At 43.4% G+C, this 17,605-nt stretch overlaps 1 protein-coding gene across 1 annotated transcript in view; it reads left to right on the top strand.

Moving 5' to 3' along the window:
• Positions 1-333: 333 nt before the first annotated feature.
• LOC148508500 (calpain-1 catalytic subunit-like) overlaps positions 334-17,605 on the top strand; it is a gene marked incomplete at its 3' end in the record, with an annotated part of 97,199 nt that continues 79,927 nt past the window's right edge. The window contains exon 1 of the mRNA XM_088444438.1: positions 334-539. The remainder of the gene's footprint in view (positions 540-17,605) is intronic.

The raw sequence follows: 17,605 nt of genomic DNA, 5'->3' as shown, positions 1-17,605 counted from the left end.
TGTGTGTCTCGGGTGCGCGCATGAAGGCGAAGTGTGTGAGTTTATCACTTTTTGCAAACTCGCACCTAAACGAACCCCCCACCCTGGTGCCCAGTACTATAGGGTGCATTCTCCATATATTCAGTCAACATATATTTTGTCATCCAGGAAAAAACATTTTCAAGAATCAGTGTTGAGTCACCTACATTGCAGCAATGTTTGTTTTCCCACCAATGCTTTTCTGAAGTTAAATAGAATTTTGAGTATTACTATATGCATGCTTGAGTCTCTGTGTTACAGGAAACCAGTTGCTTCGGGGCAATGGAGACATGTTATGACACATACACTTTGTGTATAGCATTTGATCTACTGGGAAGAGCCATCGGTCGCTTATTTTGCAGTGTGCAGAAGTATATAATCCCACTTACTGACCTTCCCACACTTTGACTTCTGCTCCAGGTGTTACACAGAGAATCTCCTGAGACCAGACGCTCTACATTACACACTGCATATGAGGCTTTGTGTTCCCCTTCACAGAAACGTCAAATAACACAGTAAAAGTAAGTACGATACAGTAAGGTAATATTGGCGAAGGCACAAGGCAAAGTTTAATGCTCTTTAAATAGATCATTATCTGTTGTGTAAGGAAGGAGGAGGGGGTAGAACAAAGTATTGTTAGCAAATGCAAACACATAGACAGTCAGCGGTAAGATAAACGATGGTTTGGAGTTATTTCTATTCATACATGTCTACTTTTGAAAAAAGCATTTCAGGGAGATTGTGAAAACAACACCTATGAGTGCGTCGGTAAAGTGGACCCGTACTGCGAAACCTGATTTACATCCAAATTTAGACAAGCCCCCCCAAAACGGTTAGTAAGATTTATTTGTTGATGAAAACACCCTGATACTTTTCAGAAATTACATGTAGCCATAGGGATCATTGTGCCTTATACCCAATGCTGGGAAATTATACTAATGATCTCTTTTGAATGTATATATCTCTGTTTTTCTTTACATATAACAGTTTCATAATGGGGGTAAGGTGCAATCAGGGATATTGCTGGACTCTTCAGGGGGGATGTAGTGTGGAAGCCGACGGTCTAAATGCCGACAGCCGGCTTCCAGACACTATTATCCCGACTAGGGACAGATGATAGGCGTCTAAATCTAGACGCCTGTCATTTGACCGACGTCGGGAGACCGGCACCCGGCATTCCGATCGAGCAGATACTGGGTGCCGCAGCGGACAGCCGCGCGGGGAGGAGGGTTAGGTTTAGGGCTCCCGGGGGGGACTTAGGGTCAGGCACCCCCCCGGGAGGTTAGGGTTAGGCTAGCGGGAGGGGGTTAGGGTCAGGCACCCCCGGGGGGAGGTTAGGATTAGGCACCCCCCGGGGGACTTAGGTTTAGGCAGCGGGGAAGGGGGGTTAGGTTTAGGCACTTAGAGGGGGGATTAGGGTTAGGCACAGGGGGGGGGGGAGGTTAGGCTTAGGCACCCCTAAGGGAGGGTTAGGGTTAAGGGGTAGAATTAGATTAGTTTATACTTACCTTTAGGACGATCAGGATTTCCTCCTTTGTTGGGCAGCCACTGCCGGGCTGGCGGTAATACATATCACACCCCTTCAGGGAGTCAGGGAGATTGCTGCTATTTCAGGGAGTCTCCCAGACAATCAGGGAGAGTTGGCAAGTATAGTATGTTCTATTTGTTTCATATATTAGTCAAGTTTCAAATTTCTGCAGATTATTAGTAAAGCTGATGTCCCGAGAGGCCCAAATCATTTCTTATATATTTGATATAGTGTATAAAAAAAACCCAAAAAACAATATTTACAGTTATGTGTATGGTTATTTATTTTGTGTACGTTTACTTTACCTATATATGTATTTGCATTGTTGTATTATATCACACATTTGCAATAGATAACAAATGTAACATCACTTGATCTCCTCGAGTATTTGCTAATCTACAATGGTTTTAAATATTTATCTTCATGTATTTCCAATAAATAAATTGGAGAAAACTGTATGTACTATAGCCCTAATGGACATTAATTTTTAAAGAAACAATCTTGAATGCACAATTTTAATCTTTAATATTTCTTTTTATCCAGATACTGTACCTACATTGATTTATTTATATAAAATTGACCATTGTGACCTGTACGCAACAACTTCAGTTCAATATTTAAATCTCTATTCTTTTATTTAATTATGGAGAACTGCACAGTATTTTTATTATTATTAAATGGTATTTTCACAGTGGCAATATGTTATGCAGTGGAGATATGTAGCCAGGGCGGTAACTGCTGGTCGACCAGGCTGGCACTCGCAAGGGGCTCCAATCAGGGGAGGGGCAAAATATAAGGGTACTATGCACCATAATAAACAGCGAAAAGAAAGTATAGCAAATCATATCATACTTTCAAGTAGACAAAGTGCTGGATCATATACGAGTACAATGCTCTTTTTTTGTGGGGCGCGTTATATATTTGCAATTTAGGCACAATTTACACTCAAGCCTGCATGATCTCCATAGTGTCCAGTGCCTTACACCTGTCCGTAGCCTTACTGATATATTGTGTATGTACAGCCCCTATAGTTTGTTTAAGCAGCACTATTGGAGTACTGGTCAGCATAACTGCCTCACAGCACTGAGGTCTTGAGTTCAATTCCCACCACTCTCTTAACTCTGTGGAATTTGTATATTCTCCTTGTACTTGCTTGAGTTTCCTCCCGGTGCTCCGGTTTCCCCCCAGTATACAAAAAAACCTGGTAGGTTAATTGACTCCCAACAAACAAAAATGAACCCTAGTGTGAGTGGGGCATGTGATAGGGAATATAGATTGCAAGCTCCACTGGGGCAGGTGCCGAATGGTCAGATATTCTCTGTAAAGCATATTGGGATATGTGAGCGTTATATAAATAACTTTAAATAAATAAATAATAAAGACAATTACTTTCCACCTCAGTGCATGAGGAGAGGCTGACTGCTTTTCTGGTTAGGTGTGTAGTATTAGTAAACAGCACTACTGTCTGTGAAATGCCCCCAGGATAGAGCTTTGTGGTCAAAACAAAGACAGCAGTTAAGTAATTCTACTTTCTTTCCTTCTCTGGAACGTCTACAAAGGTGATGATTTCATCAGAGCTTGTGCGGAAATCTTTCCTCATTTCCTTGTTTCACAATATGAAAATAAGTGAAAAAAATAGAATATATTTCATCTAGACCAGAGTTTCCCCAACTCCGCAATTACAGTCCAGGTTTTAAAGATAGCAATCAATTTGATTTACCATCTGGATTCAAGCATGGATATCCTGTAATGACTGAGATAGTCAGATAGGGCATGTAGTAAAAAATTCCAGTGGTCGGGACGGCGGCGGTCAGATTCCCAGGTCCAGAATCCCGACCGATGACATCCTGATGGTAAGTATCAGGTTTAGGTTTTAGGATTAGGCACTAGGGGAAGGGTTAGGGTCAAGCTGCGGAGAGGGGTGGGGGCTAGGGTAAACTATTCTACATGCATTCAGTTCAGTGGGAGTCAGGAAAGTATTATTATTACTATTATCGTTTATTTATATGGCGCCACAAGTGTTCCGCAGTGCCTTACACAGTACATAAACAAAAAAGTGAGTAACAGTACAATACAATAGAATGCAGGACAAGGACATGTATGATATACATTGCTACGTGGTGACCCTAACACCCAAATAAGCAACAGAGTATAAGCAACCAAGTGTTAGGTGCCCTAGTGGGGAGTAAGAAGTAGTTGAAAATAAAGAAAGGAGAAGCACAAGAGTGTAGATTGCCCTGCTCGCAAGAGCTTACATTCTAAAGCATGAGTCCTGCACTTGACATTCCCATCCAACGGGATGTAGTTATGAGACCGGGATGTAGTTATGAGACCGGGATGTAGTTATGAGACCGGCGGCCGCCGATCTCAATCCCGACACTACAATCCCGGCAGGGGATTTAACATAGGCATCGAAATGCCGGCGCATATGTTAATGCCAACGCCGGGACCCCAACATGATGCCGGACCGATCGTCCAGCGCCGAAGGTAAGTAGCAATGTAGCCAGGGATGCGGGGGTTAGGTTTAGGTACTCACCGGGGGGACTTAGGCTTAGGCACCCCCTCCAGGGAGGGTTAGGCTAAGGAAAGGGGGGGATAGGTTTAGGCACTGGGGGGGAGGTTAGTGTTAGGAACCCCCCCGGAAGGGTTAGGTTTAGGGTGCGGGGAGGGGGGCTGACAGCCCAGTCACCGGCGATGCTGAGCTGCCCCCGGCGTGAAGTCATCCCGATCCCCAGTGAGGCCACGACCTCCTTTATGTTAGGCCATACCCCCTTTTGGGTGCGGCTTCGGCACGCAGGGATTGTCAGAGTGCGCACCGGGTGTCACCAGACCCAGTGATGCCTCTGGCAACATTGTAGGGGCTATAAGGACAGGAAAAAATACACAAATTGTCCCAGGAAAACACACACACAGATTGTACCCACAGGAATGAAACACTCATATTGCCACCCACACGAAAAAGAAAAAATACACTGGCCCCCACTGTAAAAGAAAAACACACACATTGTCCCACACAGGAACTAGGGGGAGGGTTAGGGTTAGCTAGCGGGGGGAGGTTAGGTTTAGACACTAGAGTGGGAGGTTAGGTTTAGGATGCGGAGAAGAAGGGTTTGGGGTGGGGTTAGGATACATACAGACAGGTGTCGGTATCCTAAACCTGTCGGGATGCTGGCGTCAGGATTCTGACCACCGGTTTCCCGAGCGCCGGCATCCCGTACCCAACCTGGTTCTACTTCTCATGTGTGTAGTACAGATGTGTCCTCTAGCATCTGTGCCGATCGTGCTGCAAACGTGCGCACGCATCGTGCAATGCGATTAGCTGCGGCCGCAGGCACCACGCTACGCCATGCTGCACGCTGCTTTCGCACCATGCAATCCGATGGAGTTGCGGGTGCGAACGCAGAAGGGGAGCACAATTTATGGGGCATCACAAATGCAATGGTAGGGGTCCGCTGAAGGGAGGTGACGTAAAGCTGAAGAGGTGTGGGCAGCCTGGGGCGTGGCTAGCTACCAGAGGAGCATAACTAAAATAAGAAAACTACACAGGTCGAGAGTTAGGTTAAGAATAAAAAATAACAACAATGTATTCTGGTTATAGGATAAAACCAGATAAGTACATTTTTTATGTCAAGTTCATCTAGAAAGGCTGAATGCCCTGGTTAAGAGATTTGGCAGCCCTACGCTAGCACCCTGCCCCACCAGAAGCAGGACAGTCTCTCCTACCTGTTTTTACAGCTTCCAGATGCAACTAACTATTTTGGGGATGGGGACGGTCTCTTCAAGGTATTTCATCCCTGCCCATGTCACGGCAAAATACAGTGAATTACGAGTCCGTGGGGAAGGACCCGAGATTTCCAGTATCCTGCCCACTTAGGAAGTGGACGGGATGCGAGAAATCAACCCACTCTTTGGGCATCCGCTGCATCTTCCTGGAGAGTAGGTAAGTATGAGTTCATCGTTTAGAAAGACATGAACCTTATAGTGCAGTATTTAATATTGAAACACAATAATAATGAGTAAAGGTGCTCTAATGAATTGTGTGTACCAAAAATAAAATCTTTAAGGCTTATCTGAATTCCAATGAAGAGATTCCCATAGATGAGGTGGATTCTAGATTCCATCAGCTGGACACCTTAGAATAAAATAATATACAGGTTAGTACTTCTCATGTAAAAAGTGTGTGTCCCAGATAGCACTAAAATAACAGCATGTACTCAAATATTCCTGGTGGTTACTTTAATATCCTCTAATAACCCAAAGTTGCATGTAGATAGATGAGTAACGGGATTCAAATGAAACAGAAATGATCCCCCATCAGAGATATTTCAAAGGTATTAATATGGGAACAATGAACAATAGGGAAATAGGGAACCCAGGAAAAAAAATAATATATTATTACAAGGTGCTTATCTTAAAAGTAGCTAAAGTCTTTGGTCATATCGAAAAGTCCATAATTCGTAGAGGCTTGCTTTGGGTCCAACGCGTTACGCACTGCTGGACTTCCTCAGGGGTGATGATAAGTCTCTGGAGTGCCCCTTACATACCCTCCATTTTTTTAATTTTGGTACGCACAATCATTAGAGCACATTAACTCATTATTAATTATTACACTATCATGTCTTTTCTAAACCCTTTTTCAAAATCCCTCATCGAGCTGCCAAACGGACCTACAAAAAGACTGCTGCCATAATGATTCCAAAGATCTGTGTTTTTGAATAATTGTTTACTCGTGCTTTCACTTTGCACTATTTTTATTGCATTATTTATGTTCATTTGTGAAAATTCCTGGCATATTTATCTATATATCTATCTATCTATCTATCTATCTATCTATCTATCTATCTATCTATCTATCTATCTATCTATCTATCTACCTCATATCTATCTATCTCATATCTATCTATCTATCTATCTATCTACCTCATATCTATCTATCTCATATCTATCTATCTATCTATCTATCTATCTATCTATCTATCTATCTATCTATCTACCTCATATTTATCTATCTACCTATCTCAAATCTATCTATCTATCTATCTCATATCTATCTATCTATCCCCTATCTGTCTATCTATCTACCTATCTATCTATCTATCTATCTATCTATCTATCTATCTATCTATCTATCTATCTATTTATCTATCTAACTATCTATCTCTATCTCATATCTATCTATCTATCTATCTATCTATCTATCTATCTATCTATCTATCAATCTATGTATCGATCTATCTCATATCTCTCTATCTCATATCTATCATCTATAATCCAGACTTGTGTATGGCTGCAGGGGCATACTCATAATGGGTGCAGGGTGTGCGGTGCTGGGTCCAGGGGGGGGGGGGGCAGCACCGCACACCTGGCACCCATAGTATATTTACCTCTCCGGAGTCCCACGCCAGCGTCTGTGCTGTAAAAATGGCTGGAAAATGGCCACCGCTGCCATTTTCTCGTGTTTTGCACATGCGCAGTACAGGGGAAATGGCCACCGTGGCCATTTTTACTGTACCTGTGTATGCTCTATAGGCACTGCGCACAATGTAGTGTGCCTAGAGAGGAGGGGGCACCGTGATGGAGACTGCACATGGGCCCCCTCCACTCTAGAAATGCCCCGGTATGGCTGTTCTTATAGACAAATCCTGCTGGAGGTGCAGCTTCCCCAGCGCCCTCCTACATCTAGTGCTGATAAGTTACACTGTATAATTATTGTGTCATCACTGCAGCTTCCCCAGCGCCCTCCTACATCTAGTGCTGATAAGTTACACTGTATAATTATTATATCATCACTGCAGCTTCCCCAGCGCTCTCCTACATCTAGTGCTGATAAGTTACACTGTATAATTACAGTGTCATCACTGCAGCTTCCCCAGCGCCCTCCTACATCTAGTGCTGATAAGTTACACTGTATAATTACTGTGTCATCACTGCAGCTTCCCCAGCGCCCTCCTACATCTAGTGCTGATAAGTTACACTGTATAATTATTGTGTCATCACTGCAGCTTCCCCAGCGCTCTCCTACATCTAGTGCTGATAAGTTACACTGTATAATTATTATATCATCACTGCAGCTTCCCCAGCGCTCTCCTACATCTAGTGCTGATAAGCTACACGGTATAATTATTGTGTCATCACTGCAGCTTCCGCAGCGCCCTCCTACATCTAGTGCTGATAAGTTACACTGTATAATTATTGTGTCATCACTGCAGCTTCCCCAGCGCTCTCCTACATCTAGTGCTGATAAGTTACACTGTATAATTATTGTGTTATCACTGCAGCTTCCCCAGCGCCCTCCTACATCTAGTGCTGATAAGTTACACTGTATAATTATTATATCATCACTGCAGCTTCCCCAGCGCTCTCCTACATGTAGTGCTGATAAGTTTCACTGTATAATTATTGTGTCATCACTGCAGCTTCCCCAGCGCCCTCCTACATCTAGTGCTGATAAGTTACACTGTATAATTATTGTGTCATCACTGCAGCTTCCCCAGCGCTCTCCTACATCTAGTGCTGATAAGTTACACTGTATAATTATTGTGTCATCACTGCAGCTTCCCCAGCGCTCTCCTACATCTAGTGCTGATAAGTTACACTGTATAATTATTATATCATCACTGCAGCTTCCCCAGCGCCCTCCTACATCTAGTGCTGATAAGTTACACTGTATAATTATTGTGTCATCACTGCAGCTTCCCCAGCGCTCTCCTACATCTAGTGCTGATAAGTTACACTGTATAATTATTGTGTCATCACTGCAGCTTCCTCAGCGCCCTCCTACATCTAGTGCTGATAAGTTACACTGTATAATTATTGTGTCATCACTGCAGCTTCCCCAGCGCTCTCCTACATCTAGTACTGATAAGTTACACTTTAAAATTATTGTGTCATCACTGCAGCTTCCCCAGCGCTCTCCTATATGTAGTGCTGATAAGTTACACTGTATAATTATTGAGTCATCACTGCAGCTTCCCCAGCGCCCTCCTACATCTAGTGCTGATAAGTTACACGGTATAATTATTGTGTCATCACTGCAGCTTCCTCAGCGCCCTCCTACATCTAGTGCTGATAAGTTACACTGTATAATTATTGTTTCATCACTGCAGCTTCCCCAGCGCCCTCCTACATCTAGTGCTGATAAGTTACACTGTATAATTATTATATCATCACTGCAGCTTCACCAGCGCTCTCCTACATCTAGTGCTGATAAGTTACACTGTATAATTATTATATCATCACTGCAGCTTCACCAGCGCTCTCCTACATGTAGTGCTGATAAGTTACACTGTATAATTATTGTGTCATCACTGCAGCATCCCCAGCGCTCTCCTACATCTAGTGCTGATAAGTTACACTGTATAATTATTATATCATCACTGCAGCTTCCCCAGCGCTCTCCTACATCTAGTGCTGATAAGTTACACGGTATAATTATTGTGTCATCACTGCAGCTTCCTCAGCGCCCTCCTACATCTAGTGCTGATAAGTTACACTGTATAATTATTGTATCATCACTGCAGCTTCCCCAGCGCCCTCCTACATCTAGTGCTGATAAGTTACACTGTATAATTATTACATCATCACTGCAGCTTCCCCAGCGCCCTCCAACATCTAGTGCTGATAAGTTACACTGTATAATTATTGTGTCATCACTGCAGCTTCACCAGCGATCTCCTACATCTAGTGCTGATAAGTTACACTGTATAATTATTGTGTATCATCACTGCAGCTTCCCCAGCGCCCTCCTACATCTAGTGCTGATAAGTTACACTGTATAATTATTGTGTCATCACTGCAGCTTCCCCAGGGCCCTCATACATCTAGTGCTGATAAGTTACACTTTATAATTATTGTGTCATCACTGCAGCTTCCCCAGCGCCCTCCTACATCTAGTGCTGATAAGTTACACTGTATAATTACTGTGTCATCACTGCAGCTTCCCCAGCGCCCTCCTACATCTAGTGCTGATAAGTTACACTGTATAATTATTATGTCATCACTGCAGCTTCCCCAGCGCCCTCCTACATCTAGTGCTGATAAGTTACACTGTATAATTATTATGTCATCACTGCAGCTTCCCCAGCGCTCTCCTACATCCAGTGCTGATAAGTTACACTGTATAATTATTGTGTCATCACTGCAGCTTCCCCAGCGCCCTCCTACATCTAGTGCTGATAAGTTACACTGTATAATTATTGTGTCATCACTGCAGCTTCCCCAGCGCCCTCCTACATCTAGTGCTGATAAGTTACACTGTATAATTATTGTGTCATCACTGCAGCTTCCCCAGCGCTCTCCTACATCTAGTGCTGATAAGTTACACTGTATAATTATTGTGTCATCACTGCAGCTTCCCCAGCGCTCTCCTACATCTAGTGCAGATAAGTTACACTGTATAATTATTGTGTCATCACTGCAGCTTCCCCAGCGCTCTCCTACATCTAGTGCTGATAAGTTACACTGTATAATTATTGTGTCATCACTGCAGCTTCCCCAGCGCTCTCCTACATCTAGTGCTGATAAGTTACACTGTATAATTATTGTGTATCATCACTGCAGCTTCCCCAGCACTCTCCTACATCTAGTGCTGATAAGTTACACTGTATAATTATTGTGTCATCACTGCAGCTTCCCCAGCGCCCTCCTACATCTAGTGCTGATAAGTTACACTGTATAATTATTGTGTCATCACTGCAGCTTCCCCAGCGCCCTCCTACATCTAATGCTGATAAGTTACACTGTATAATTATTGTGTCATCACTGCAGCTTCCCCAGCACCCTCCTACATCTAGTGCTGATAAGTTACACTGTATAATTATTGTTTCATCACTGCAGGTTCCCCAGCGCTCTCCTACATCTAGTGCTGATAAGTTACACTGTATAATTATTATATCATCACTGCAGCTTCCCCAGCGCTCTCCTACATCTAGTGCTGATAAGTTACACGGTATAATTATTGTGTCATCACTGCAGCTTCCCCAGCGCCCTCCTACATCTAGTGCTGATAAGTTACATTGTATAATTATTATATCATCACTGCAGCTTCCCCAGCGCTCTCCTACATGTAGTGCTGATAAGTTACACTGTATAATTATTGTGTCATCACTGCAGCTTCCCCAGCGCTCTCCTACATCTAGTGCTGATAAGTTACACTGTATAATTATTGTGTTATCACTGCAGCTTCCCCAGCGCCCTCCTACATCTAGTGCTGATAAGTTACACTGTATAATTATTATATCATCACTGCAGCTTCCCCAGCGCTCTCCTACATGTAGTGCTGATAAGTTTCACTGTATAATTATTGTGTCATCACTGCAGCTTCCCCAGCGCCCTCCTACATCTAGTGCTGATAAGTTACACTGTATAATTATTGTGTCATCACTGCAGCTTCCCCAGCGCTCTCCTACATCTAGTGCTGATAAGTTACACTGTATAATTATTGTGTCATCACTGCAGCTTCCCCAGCGCTCTCCTACATCTAGTGCTGATAAGTTACACTGTATAATTATTATATCATCACTGCAGCTTCCCCAGCGCCCTCCTACATCTAGTGCTGATAAGTTACACTGTATAATTATTGTGTCATCACTGCAGCTTCCCCAGCGCTCTCCTACATCTAGTGCTGATAAGTTACACTGTATAATTATTGTGTCATCACTGCAGCTTCCTCAGCGCCCTCCTACATCTAGTGCTGATAAGTTACACTGTATAATTATTGTGTCATCACTGCAGCTTCCCCAGCGCTCTCCTACATCTAGTACTGATAAGTTACACTTTAAAATGATTGTGTCATCACTGCAGCTTCCCCAGCGCCCTCCTACATCTAGTGCTGATAAGTTACACTGTATAATTATTGTGTATCATCACTGCAGCTTCCCCAGCGCCCTCCTACATCTAGTGCTGATAAGTTACACTGTATAATTATTGTGTCATCACTGCAGCTTCCCCAGCGCTCTCCTATATGTAGTGCTGATAAGTTACACTGTATATATTGAGTCATCACTGCAGCTTCCCCAGCGCCCTCCTACATCTAGTGCTGATAAGTTACACGGTATAATTATTGTGTCATCACTGCAGCTTCCTCAGCGCCCTCCTACATCTAGTGCTGATAAGTTACACTGTATAATTATTGTTTCATCACTGCAGCTTCCCCAGCGCCCTCCTACATCTAGTGCTGATAAGTTACACTGTATAATTATTATATCATCACTGCAGCTTCACCAGCGCTCTCCTACATCTAGTGCTGATAAGTTACACTGTATAATTATTATATCATCACTGCAGCTTCACCAGCGCTCTCCTACATGTAGTGCTGATAAGTTACACTGTATAATTATTGTGTCATCACTGCAGCATCCCCAGCGCTCTCCTACATCTAGTGCTGATAAGTTACACTGTATAATTATTATATCATCACTGCAGCTTCCCCAGCGCTCTCCTACATCTAGTGCTGATAAGTAACACGGTATAATTATTGTGTCATCACTGCAGCTTCCTCAGCGCCCTCCTACATCTAGTGCTGATAAGTTACACTGTATAATTATTGTATCATCACTGCAGCTTCCCCAGCGCCCTCCTACATCTAGTGCTGATAAGTTACACTGTATAATTATTACATCATCACTGCAGCTTCCCCAGCGCCCTCCAACATCTAGTGCTGATAAGTTACACTGTATAATTATTGTGTCATCACTGCAGCTTCCCCAGTGATCTCCTACATCTAGTGCTGATAAGTTACACTGTATAATTATTGTGTCATCACTGTAGCTTCCCCAGCGATCTCCTACATCTAGTGCTGATAAGTTACACTGTATAATTATTGTGTATCATCACTGCAGCTTCCCCAGCGCCCTCCTACATCTAGTGCTGATAAGTTACACTGTATAATTATTGTGTCATCACTGCAGCTTCCCCAGCGCCCTCATACATCTAGTGCTGATAAGTTACACTTTATAATTATTGTGTCATCACTGCAGCTTCCCCAGCGCCCTCCTACATCTAGTGCTGATAAGTTACACTGTATAATTACTGTGTCATCACTGCAGCTTCCCCAGCGCCCTCCTACATCTAGTGCTGATAAGTTACACTGTATAATTATTATGTCATCACTGCAGCTTCCCCAGCGCCCTCCTACATCTAGTGCTGATAAGTTACACTGTATAATTATTATGTCATCACTGCAGCTTCCCCAGCGCTCTCCTACATCTAGTGCTGATAAGTTACACTGTATAATTATTGTGTCATCACTGCAGCTTCCCCAGCGCCCTCCTACATCTAGTGCTGATAAGTTACACTGTATAATTATTGTGTCATCACTGCAGCTTCCCCAGCGCCCTCCTACATCTAGTGCTGATAAGTTACACTGTATAATTATTGTGTCATCACTGCAGCTTCCCCAGCGCTCTCCTACATCTAGTGCTGATAAGTTACACTGTATAATTATTGTGTCATCACTGCAGCTTCCCCAGCGCTCTCCTACATCTAGTGCAGATAAGTTACACTGTATAATTATTGTGTCATCACTGCAGCTTCCCCAGCGCTCTCCTACATCTAGTGCTGATAAGTTACACTGTATAATTATTGTGTCATCACTGCAGCTTCCCCAGCGCTCTCCTACATCTAGTGCTGATAAGTTACACTGTATAATTATTGTGTATCATCACTGCAGCTTCCCCAGCACTCTCCTACATCTAGTGCTGATAAGTTACACTGTATAATTATTGTGTCATCACTGCAGCTTCCCCAGCGCCCTCCTACATCTAGTGCTGATAAGTTACACTGTATAATTATTGTGTCATCACTGCAGCTTCCCCAGCGCCCTCCTACATCTAATGCTGATAAGTTACACTGTATAATTATTGTGTCATCACTGCAGCTTCCCCAGCACCCTCCTACATCTAGTGCTGATAAGTTACACTGTATAATTATTGTTTCATCACTGCAGGTTCCCCAGCGCTCTCCTACATCTAGTGCTGATAAGTTACACTGTATAATTACTGTTTATCATCACTGCAGCTTCCCCAGCGCTCTCCTACATCTAGTGCTGATAAGTTACACTGTATAATTATTGTGTCATCACTGCAGCTTCCCCAGCGCTCTCCTACATCTAGTGCTGATAAGTTACACAGTATAATTATTGTGTCATCACTGCAGCTTCCCCAGCGCTGTCCTACATCTAGTGCTGATAAGTTACACTGTATAATTATTGTTTCATCACTGCAGCTTCCCCAGCGCCCTCCTACATCTAGTGCTGATAAGTTACACTGTATAATTATTGTGTTATCACTGCAGCTTCCCCAGCACCCTCCTACATCTAGTGCTGATAAGTTACACTGTATAATTATTGTGTCATCACTGCAGCTTCCCCAGCGCTCTCCTACATCTAGTGCTGATAAGTTACACTGTATAATTATTATATCATCACTGCAGCTTCCCCAGCGCTCTCCTACATCTAGTGCTGATAAGTTACACTGTATAATTATTGTGTCATCACTGCAGGTTCCCCAGCGCTCTCCTACATCTAGTGCTGATAAGTTACACTGTATAATTATTGTGTATCATCACTGCAGCTTCCCCAGCGCTCTCCTACATCTAGTGCTGATAAGTTACACTGTATAATTATTGTGTCATCACTGCAGCTTCCCCAGCGCCCTCCTATATCTAGTGCTGATAAGTTACACTGTAAATTATTGTGTCATCACTGCAGCTTCCCCAGCGCCCTCCTACATCTAATGCTGATAAGTTACACTTTATAATTATTGTGTCATCACTGCAGCTTCCCCAGCGCCCTCCTACATCTAGTGCTGATAAGTTACACTGTATAATTATTGTGCCATCACTGCAGCTTCCCCAGCGCCCTCCTACATCTAGTGCTGATAAGTTACACTGTATAATTACTGTGTCATCACTGCAGCTTCCCCAGCGCTCTCCAATATGTAGTGCTGATAAGTTACACTGTATAATTATTGTGTCATCACTGCAGCTTCCCCAGCGCCCTCCTACATCTAGTGCTGATAAGTTACACTGTATAATTATTGAGTATCATCACTGCAGCTTCCCCAGCGCCCTCCTACATCTAGTGCTGATAAGTTACACTGTATAATTATTGTGTTATCACTGCAGCTTCCCCAGCGCCCTCCTACATCTAGTGCTGATAAGGTACACTGTATAATTATTGTGTCATCACTGCAGCTTCCCCAGCGCCCTCCTACATCTAGTGCTGATAAGTTACACTGTATAATTATTGTGTCATCACTGCAGCTTCCCCAGCGCCCTCCTACATCTAGTGCTGATAAGTTACACTGAATAATTATTGTGTCATCACTGCAGCTTCCCCAGCGCTCTCCTACATCTAGTGCTGATAAGTTACACTGTATAATTATTGTGTCATCACTGCAGCTTCCCCAGCGCCCTCCTACATCTAGTGCTGATAAGTTACACTGTATAATTATTGTGTATCATCACTGCAGCTTCACCAGCGCTCTCCTACATCTAGTGCTGATAAGTTACACTGTATAATTACTGTGTCATCACTGCAGCTTCCCCAGCGCCCTCCTACATCTACTGCTGATAAGTTACACTGAATAATTATTGTGTCATCACTGCAGCTTCCCCAGCGCCCTCCTACATCTAGTGCTGATAAGTTACACTGTATAATTATTGTGTCATCACTGCAGCTTCCCCAGCGCCCTCCTACATCTAGTGCTGATAAGTTACACTGTATAATTATTGTGTATCATCACTGCAGCTTCCCCAGCGCGGCCTCCTACATCTAGTGCTGATAAGTTACACTGTATTATTACTGTGTCATCACTGCAGCTTCCCCAGCGCTCTCCTACATCTAGTGCTGATAAGTTACACTGTATAATTATTATATCATCATTGCAGCTTCCCCAGCGCTCTCCTACATCTAGTGCTGATAAGTTACACTGTATAATTATTGTGTCATCACTGCAGCTTCCCCAGCGCCCTCCTACATCTAGTGCTGATAAGTTACACTGTATAATTACTGTGTCATCACTGCAGCTTCCCCAGCGCTCTCCTACATCTAGTGCTGATAAGTTACACTGTATAATTATTGTGTATCATCACTGCAGCTTCCCCAGCGCTCTCCTACATCTAGTGCTGATAAGTTACACTGTATAATTATTATAACCTCACTGCAGCTTCCCCAGCGCCCTCCTACATCTTGTGCTGATAAGTTACACTGTATAATTATTGTGTCATCACTGCAGCTTCCCCAGCGCCCTCCTACATCTAGTGCTAATAAGTTACACTGTATAATTATTATATCATCACTGCAGCTTCCCCAGCGCCCTCCTACATCTAGTGCTGATAAGTTACACTGTATAATTATTGTGTTATCACTGCAGCTTCCCCAGCGCCCTCCTACATCTAGTGCTGATAAGTTACACTGTATAATTACTGTGTCATCACTGCAGCTTCCCCAGCGCCCTCCTACATCTAGTGCTGATAAGTTATACTGTATAATTATTATATCATCACTGCAGCTTCCCCAGCACCCTCCTACTTCTAGTGCTGATAAGTTACACTGTATAATTATTGTGTTATCACTGCAGCTTCCCCAGCGCTCTCCTACATCTAGTGCTGATAAGTTACACTGAATAATTATTATATCATCACTGCAGCTTCCCCAGCGCCCTCCTACATCTTCTGCTGATAAGTTACACTGTATAATTATTGTGTCATCACTGCAGCTTCCCCAGCGCCCTCCTACATCTAGTGCTGATAAGTTACACTGTATAATTATTGTGTCATCACTGCAGCTTCCCCAGCGCCCTCCTACATCTAGTGCTGATAAGTTACACTGTATAATTATTATATCATCATTGCAGCTTCCCCAGCGCCCTCCTACATCTAGTGCTGATAAGTTACACTGTATAATTATTATGTTATCACTGCAGCTTCTCCAGCGCTCTCCTACATCTAGTGCTGATAAGTTACACTGTATAATTATTGTGTCATCACTGCAGCTTCCCCAGCGCCCTCCTACATCTAGTGCTGATAAGTTACACTGTATAATTATTGTGTCATCACTGCAGCTTCCCCAGCGCCCTCCTACATCTAGTGCTGATAAGTTATACTGTATAATTATTGTGTTATCACTGCAGCTTCCCCAGCGCCCTCCTACATCTAGTGCTGATAAGTTACACTGTATAATTATTATGTCATCACTGCAGCTTCCCCAGCGCTCTCCTACATCTAGTGCTGATAAGTTACACTGTATAATTATTGTGTCATCACTGCAGCTTCCCCAGCACTCTCCTACATCTAGTGCTGATAAGTTACACTGTATAATTATTGTGTCATCACTGCAGCTTCCCCAGCGCCCTCCTACATCTAGTGCTGATAAGTTACACTGTATAATTATTGTGTCATCACTGCAGCTTCCCCAGCGCCCTCCTACATCTAATGCTGATAAGTTTCACTGTATAATTATTGTGTCATCACTGCAGCTTCCCCAGCGCCCTCCTACATGTAGTGCTGATAAGTTACACTGTATAATTATTGTGTCATCACTGCAGCTTCCCCATCGCCCTCTTACATCTAGTGCTGATAAGTTACACTGTATAATTATTGTGTCATCACTGCAGCTTCCCCAGCGCCCTCCTACATCTAGTGCTGATAAGTTAAACTGTATAATTATTGTGTATCATCACTGCAGCTTCCCCAGCGCCCACCTACATCTAGTGCTGATAAGTTACACTGTATAATTATTGTGTCATCACTGCAGCTTCCCCAGCGCCCTCCTACATCTAGTGCTGATAAGTTACACTGTATAATTACTCTGTCATCACTGCAGCTTCCCCAGCGCCCTCCTACATCTAGTGCTGATAAGTTACACTGTATAATTATTTTGTTATCACTGCAGCTTCCCCAGTGCTGTCCTACATCTAGTGCTGATAAGTTACACTGTATAATTATTGTTTCATCACTGCAGCTTCCCCAGCGCCCTCCTACATCTAGTGCTGATAAGTTACACTGTATAATTATTGTTTCATCACTGCAGCTTCCCCAGCGCCCTCCTACATCTAGTGC

Source organism: Taudactylus pleione, unplaced genomic scaffold, assembly GCF_031769625.1.
Source record: "Taudactylus pleione unplaced genomic scaffold, aTauple2 ptg000363l, whole genome shotgun sequence".
Classification (NCBI taxonomy): domain Eukaryota; kingdom Metazoa; phylum Chordata; class Amphibia; order Anura; family Myobatrachidae; genus Taudactylus; species Taudactylus pleione.
Note: the sequence above shows the minus strand (reverse complement) of the source record. Positions and strands in the feature narration are given on the sequence as shown.